The sequence below is a fragment of the Portunus trituberculatus genome, chromosome 35, assembly GCF_017591435.1.
Source record: "Portunus trituberculatus isolate SZX2019 chromosome 35, ASM1759143v1, whole genome shotgun sequence".
NCBI lineage: Eukaryota > Metazoa > Arthropoda > Malacostraca > Decapoda > Portunidae > Portunus > Portunus trituberculatus.
Genome location: NC_059289.1, coordinates 7,536,837 through 7,544,336, shown reverse-complemented (window position 1 = coordinate 7,544,336; position 7,500 = coordinate 7,536,837).

The following is a 7,500-nucleotide window of genomic DNA, read 5'->3' as shown; positions in this document are numbered from 1 at the left end:
GAAGAGGACAGTGAGTGCGAGGGACACATGAGGTCACGAGGTCACGGAGGAGAGGTCAGAGGTCACTTTAAGGAATACACAGGTGAGGTAGGGGGGGGGGTTAGTGCACAATGAGAGAGAGAGAGAGAGAGAGAGAGAGAGAGAGAGAGAGAGAGAGAGAGAGAGAGAGGTAGAGGGGGGGTTAAGGCACGTTTCAGGTACACGTACAGGTAACTTCACTCACCTGTAGACACGCGGCAGGTGATTTAGGGACGTTTATTACAGGCTGCAACGTTTTTTTCAATACGCGCACCTCCATATATATACACACCTACAGAATCTATTAGTGTTCCGCTGAGTGTTTCATTTACGATTTTGCACGGCCATTTTAACGTTCGGATCTTTGTTTAACGCCGCTGTAACACTCTGCTACGTACGCTTTTCATAACTGAACTTGTGTCTAACTTTTAATACGTTCACTAGTTCCTTTATACACGGATATGAACGTTTATATGTTAATGTTACGTTGTTTTCTCATTAATTTAAACGTACCATAAGTCTCACACTCCTATGCTAGTTTCAGCGATCGTGTAAGTAATGTAAGCCAGTTCGTAAACCGTCATTCCGCTACTGTGAACGTCAATAAGAGCGTTCACACCGTTCACTCTACGCTAAATTTATCTCGCGTGTAGCTCAGTTCACGTTCACTCAGCGCTAAGTAACTCCAGACACACGAAGAGTTATAAGCGCGTTCACACTACCGTATATACAACCACTAGTTTGAATATCTCCTCTCTCACGAACATATCACGGAAGGAACGAAAACATCAGCATCCCTCACTGACTCATACTGGGATTCGTGCACCGTTCCGCTCAGGTCCAGAAAGTAACGCTCAGGCTGTGGAGAATAAAGTTAATCCACCTACTGCATGTTTAGTTGGAGTCTGCACGAGCGTCTTTCTCTCTCTCTCTCTCTCTCTCTCTCGTCGTGGCGCCTGATTAATGGCATCACGCTCAGGAATCCAAATGAAACTCCAATTAACATCCCAAGACGATTCCTGAAGCTGAACCTGAAGAAAGAAAACAACTTGATATTTCCATCTTACTTAGGTCGTGATTTGATGTTATATGCCTGAGAGAGAGAGAGAGAGAGAGAGAGAGAGAGAGAGAGAGAGATGGAAAAACTCCCCTCTTTCTCTCTCTTTCTCCCCTTCCTTGTCTCATCCGTATACCTTCTCCCTTCCCTTCGTCTTCTCTCCCTACTTCCCTTTCTCCTTCCTCTCTCTCTCTCTCTCTCTCTCTCTCTCTCTCTCTCTCTCTCTCTCTCTCTCTCTCTCTCTCTCGTCTCCTGCTTGGTCTTCCTCCTCTCGCCGCGCCATAAAGCAGTGAGGAAAAGAAAGTGTCGCGCTCAACACCTGGATAGAGATAACTTAGTGCCCATGTGTGTGTGTGTGTGTGTGTCTCGGGACCCTCTTGGCACCGTGTGTGTGTGTCTCTGTGTGTATGTACGTGTGAGAGAGATGGATGCTTCATGTTATTAGTGACTTCTTTTTGTAATATTAACCAATTTACTGTTTAAACACACACACACACACACACACACACACACACACACACTCTCTCTCTCTCTCTCTCTCTCTCTCTGGTAATCTGCAGTGGCTGGCCGGGACTTGCTGGTCGGCGCAGGTAAATCGTTCATTATTTATGGAACAATTGTGCGGCGCTGTGCTAACTTGGCGCGGAGTTATGGTACTAAGACACCCTGACTCCCTCCCTCTTGAATTGTGGAGGCCGGCAAGGGTCGTGTGTGTGTGTGTGTGTGTGTGTGTGTGTGTGTGTGTGTGTGTTATTTATTGTCTCATATTTGCCGTGTTTGACTTATTATTCCCTCTTCCATTTGCATTCTCTTCGTTTCGTTGTCTATCCTTTATCTCTTTCCTTTATTCCAATTGCTAGTCATCCTTTGTGTCTGTGTTCGTTATAACTTCATTTCAGCGAACACGATTTTTCATATATTCATTTATTTTTTCGTTCTATATCTTGTGTGTGTCTTCTTTTCAGTAATATTTTGTTGCTTCACCTTTAATTATCTTCCACGCATTATCTCATCTCTCAGCCTCTCTCTTTCTCTTTCTCTCTTTCTCTTTCTCTCTTTCATTTTTCCGTGTAAATTATCGTATCTCTTGTTTATTGCTCTTTCTATTTGAATATCAGTAAATTATGTTATTGCTTCCCTTTTATCTCTCAATATGTAAGTAAAATATTTAACTTCTACCTGACTTTTAAACCAACTAACTTTCAAACAAACTCTAGAAGGTAAAAATTCTGACCCTATTTATTGATACATGTAAATACTTTCTATATCAGTGTTTTTCTTCTGTCCATGTAATAGAATATAGACTTTGAAAGATATTTTACATGAGAACATTTTTAACATTTTCTTTTACATCTGAACCTTAGAAAAAAAAAGATGAAAACATTTAAGCCCCAACATTTTCTATCAGACACTATAATATCTCTTCTCCTACACCTCCATTATTCCTCGGTAAATATACACGAGACATTAGATTAATCTCTTACTTATCTGCTTACTCTGGTGCATCCCAAACCCCAGGCCTTCTGCCCCCGACCATTCGCTGCCTTGTACACCCAGAAACGCTTTGCTCTCTCTCCACCACTATCTTCAAGGGCCACAGAGATGGTGAGAGGGTTATCAAAAGTGTTTCTCTAGGTAGTAATATAGAAATCTAGTCACTCTGCCTCTAGAACCATAAAAACACCTTAAAACTCGTGTAAATTCAAATAAAGCCTTTCGAAATAGCAGAGATGAAGCAGAGAAATGTTTAAGAATACGAGCTTGACCCGGGACTTACCTCGCTGACCCCCTCTGTGCCTCGTACCTTTGATGTTTACCTGCCGTCTCCCCCTCGCTCCCCTTACCTGCGGCTGCTGTGAATATGTAAGAAGCACGCGTCTCTTGTTTGAGCCCTCTGCTTCCTCTCTTATTTCTCTGATCGATTCATTCTTGGTGTTTTGTTGTCTTTGCTGGTTCACTTCATTCATTGTTATTTGTTAAGATTATTCGTTATATTCTGTCAGATTGTATTTTGTATTTGTTTCCCTTCAGTGTGTGTGTGTGTGTGTGTGTGTGTGTGTGTGTGTGTGTGTGTGTGTGTGTGTGTGTGTGTGTGTGTGTGTGTGTGTGTGTGTGTGTGTGTGTGTGTGTGTGTGTGTGTGTGTGTGTGTGTGTGTGTGTGTGTGCTTCCTCTCAGAGAAAACTAAATTATCTTTAACATCAAGTAATTCTATATTTTTTTCTGCCTCTTTCTTGACATTCGCATGCGGACGTGAACAAGAGGAGGGGGTAGGAGGGAGGGAGGGGAGAGGAGGAGGAGGAGGAGGAAGAGGAGGAGGAGGAGGAGGAAAAAGAAGAAGACCAAAAATAAAATAGTAATAAATGAACATAAGAATATCAGAAAGGAAAAGGGAAGAGAGAGAAGCAGAGGCATTGGAAGATGGATGTAGAAGAGAGCAAGAGAAAACTTCAGGGAGAAAAAGAAGAAATAAAAAGGAATACAAAGGAAGACAAACAGCAACAGACCCTTAGGTCCTTACTAGGCTGTTTGTGGAGACTATCTACTAACTACCAGAGGTAGAGACAGGACAGCAAAGCAGAAGGCTCCCCCCTACCCACCCCTCCCTCCAGCCGAGGCTGGCAGGAAAAAAGGCGAAACCATGTGATATTAAAAAAATCACATGGAGGAGGAGGACGAGGAGGAGGAGTAGGAGGAGGAGGACTAGGAAGATGAGGAAGAGGAGAAGGAGGAGGAGGAGGAGGAGGAGGAGGAGGAGGAGGAGGAGGAGGAGGAAGAGGAGGAGGAGGAGGAGGAGGAGGAGGAGGAGGAGAGAGGAAAGGTAATCATCTACACATTTGTTCCTACCTTGTTTGCGAATAAAGTATGAAGAGAGAGAGAGAGAGAGAGAGAGAGAGAGAGAGAGAGAGAGAGAGAGAGAGAGAGAGAGAGAGAGAGAGAGAGAGAGAGAGAGAGAGACAGAGAGAGACAGAGAGAAACACAGAGAAAGACAGAGAGAGAAACACCCACACACCTTTCTCTTCTTACCTGCCTCTTCCGTCCCTTCTCCCTCATTAGTAAGATCACCTGAGCAGCTGCATTTTTCACCTCCTTTTCCTTCCTTAGCAGAGCATCGCAACTCAGCCGCCTCTAACGATGAATACACATAACAATCTCACTTATTTCATCCCCCTGGTGGTGTTTGCGTCTCCATTCATGTAAGTTTAATTAGCAAGGCGTAAAATGATGATAAGGTGCCCAGTACTATTCTCTACACACCTTATTAGTTTGATTTTTATTGCCTCACAACCTGCTGGAGGAGAAACAACAGGACCAGTTAGCTGAGAGATTAAAATAGTTGTGTAAAAGTACCTCATTATCTCTCTCTCTCTCTCTCTCTCTCTCTCTCTCTCTCTCTCTCTCTCTCTCTCTCTCTCTCTCTCTCTCTCTCTTTGTCTTTGTGTTTCCCTTCTCCAGGTTGTCTTTCCTCTTTCTTTCTTTTTTTCTAGTGTTTCCTTCTTTTTCTTCGTCATCATCTTCTGTTACTTTCTTCTTTTCCTTGCTTTCTCTCTTTTCTTCTTCCGTGTATCGTCTTCTCTTTATTTCTCATTTGTTATTTTCTTCTTCTTTCTGTTTTCTTCTTCTTCTTCTTCTTCTTCTTCTTCTTCTTCTTCTTCTTCTTCTTCTTCTTCTTCTTCTTCTTCTTCTTCTTCTTCTTCTTCTTCTTCTTCTTCTTCTTCTTCTTCTTCTTCTTCTTCTTCTTCTTCTTCTTCTTCTTCTTCTTCTTCTTCTTCTTCTTCTTCTTCTTCTTCTTCTTCTTCTTCTTCTTCTTCTTCTTCTTCTTCTTCTTCTTCTTCTTCTTCTTCTTCTTCTTCTTCTTCTTCTTCTTCTTCTTCTTCTTCTTCTTCTTCTTCTTCTTCTTCTTCTTCTTCTTCTTCTTCTTCTTCTTCTTCTTCTTCTTCTTCTTCTTCTTCTTCTTCTTCTTCTTCTCTTTTCTTTCACATCTTCTTGTCTGTTTTATTCATCGTTTTCTTTTTCTTGTTCTTTATCTTTCTATAACTTTTTTTCTTCTTTCTTTCGTCCCTTCTCTGTATTTTTTTTTTTTCGTTTTTCTTCTATACCTTGTTATTCGTCCAGCTTCTTGCCTCACCCTCTTTCTTATTCTATTTAACTTTTTTTCTATTTTATCTCCATATTCTTTGTTTAATATCCTTATCATTTCTTTCTTCCTTTCCCTCATTATCTCTCTTTTTCATTTACGTTTGTTTTGTTTTTTTATTTCCCTTCCTTATACTCTATTCATTTCCCTTTTCCTTCCTCCATCTCTTATTTCTAATTTATAAGTTTTCCACTTCCAACCATTTTCCTCTATCTCTCTTCTTATTGAATTTTGTTATTTTTTTTCACAGTTCTCTTAATTTTACTATATTCCTCTTCCATTTCCTTTCTTCCATGTGTTATTCCCCTTTCTATAACTGTTTCATCTCTTTCTCCATTTTCCTTATTATCTCTCTTCTCATTTACATTTCCTCTTTTTTTTTTACATCTCCCTTCCTTGTCCTCTATTCATCTTCTTTTTCCTTCCTTTCATCTGTTATTCATCTTCTATAAGTATTCCATCTCCTTCTCCCTTACATCATCTTATATTCAAGGCAGCAGACACACGTACGTTCCCCCTCCCTGCCGTATCACACGTCCCTGCTCCGTCCCGTGGTGTGTTGTGTATACTATCTGACTCCCGTGTCCCTCTTGCCCCTTATGTACCTCCCTGCGTGTCCCGTTCTGCTTCTTTATCCTCCTCCTCCTCCTCCTCCTCCTACTCCTCCTCCTCCTTCTCCTTCCTCGCTTCCGCCCGGTCACTTCAGGAGGTCAGGTATAGTGTGCAGGGGTTGTTGGTGTGTTTAGAGTATTGAAGAGCTTCGTGTTTGTACTAATGAGGTGTTCCGAGGAAGTGTATAGGGTAGGAATGAGTAGTTTTTAATCCTTTTCTAATTGCAATGAAAGAGGTTTTGATCTCCCTTCAGTGAACATGTAAAGAGTCCACGAGCAATTCAGAAGGTGGTGGTGAGACTCGAGGTCCACATTTAAGGTCATTACGACGCCCTGCTCCGCACACTGAGAGGCTTCCGTCGCCCGCTGTACGCTTAAGAGGACTCAGCTCGACCCTTGCTTCTTCCTCGGCGTTCACTGAGCACCGCTAACAAAAGCCACAGCCGTCCTGCCGCCGCCCCTCCCTCGTGATGCCGCGAGAGAAAACACGACACTCGACTCTCTTGCTGCCTGGCGCCTGTATTCTGCCGTGCATGCTGGAGGGAGAAGGCAGAAGGTTCCGACTCCCAGCCTCGTCGTCGGCAGGCCTGGACTCCCCCTCCCTCCCCCGGGCAGCCGTCCATTGTGTCCGGACATTTACTTCATCATTCCCGCTAGTAGCCGAAGCTGCTGCCTCGGGCGGACCCTGACCTCTCACGTCCACACGCCCGCCAGTGAAACTCTCCCCACTCTCCTCCTTCTGCTCTTCCTCCACCTGCTCCTCCTCCTCCTCCTCCTCCTCCTCTTCCTGCTCTCCTTCTTCCTCCTGGCGGTGTAGTCAGGCTGTGTCGTCTGGTGGCAGCGCCCTAATAAGTCGAAGTTAATGCCTTTCTGGATGTTCTTCGTTTAGCCGCCGGAAAGTTCAGGAGCTGCAAGACTCACTTTGTCTGTCCCCCTCCCGCCAACCCTCCCTCTGCTCTCCTCTCGTCTTTCCTCCTCCCCTCCCTCCTCTTCTTCCCTCACCCTCCTCCTTTCCTTCTCCTCCTCCAGCAACCTCCGCCACACGTGCTACGACCGCGGCACCGTCTTATCCGTCACCATCACAGGCCGGCCACCACCACCACCACCGCCATTATGACCACTATAGGTTTCTTATCCGTCACCATCACCACCCCAGTCCTCCTCCAGCTACCAACACCTTTTTTTATATATACTTTGAGCCACAATCTCGTGTCGCCACCCCATCCGCTCACCAACTAACTGCCTTCCCTGTCTTACCGCTGCCACTGCCACCGCCACCGCCACCACAGCCACTAGTGACATCAGCGCTGCCATAAGTTCGTCTTTATCTGGGCACCACCACCACCACCACCACTCAGGCCTCCCACCACCACCTCTCTGCCACCACCACGTCATAAATCTGTCACCACTATGAATTGTCACCACTCTAAACGTCTGGCACACGTCACGCCGCCCTTGGCACTGCTCATTCACAGGCCTGACACTGCCACTCCCCTGCCGTATCGTACCCTGCCGCGCCCTCTTATACTACCAGTTTACAGGGGAAGGGTAGTAAGATTACCACCTCTTCTGCCACTATCACCCCTGCCACCGCTACTACTGCTACTTTCAAGGGTCCAAGGATTGCTGCCATCTGAAACTATCCATTAGGGCCACTAAGAGCCACTTCTAGGGCCAT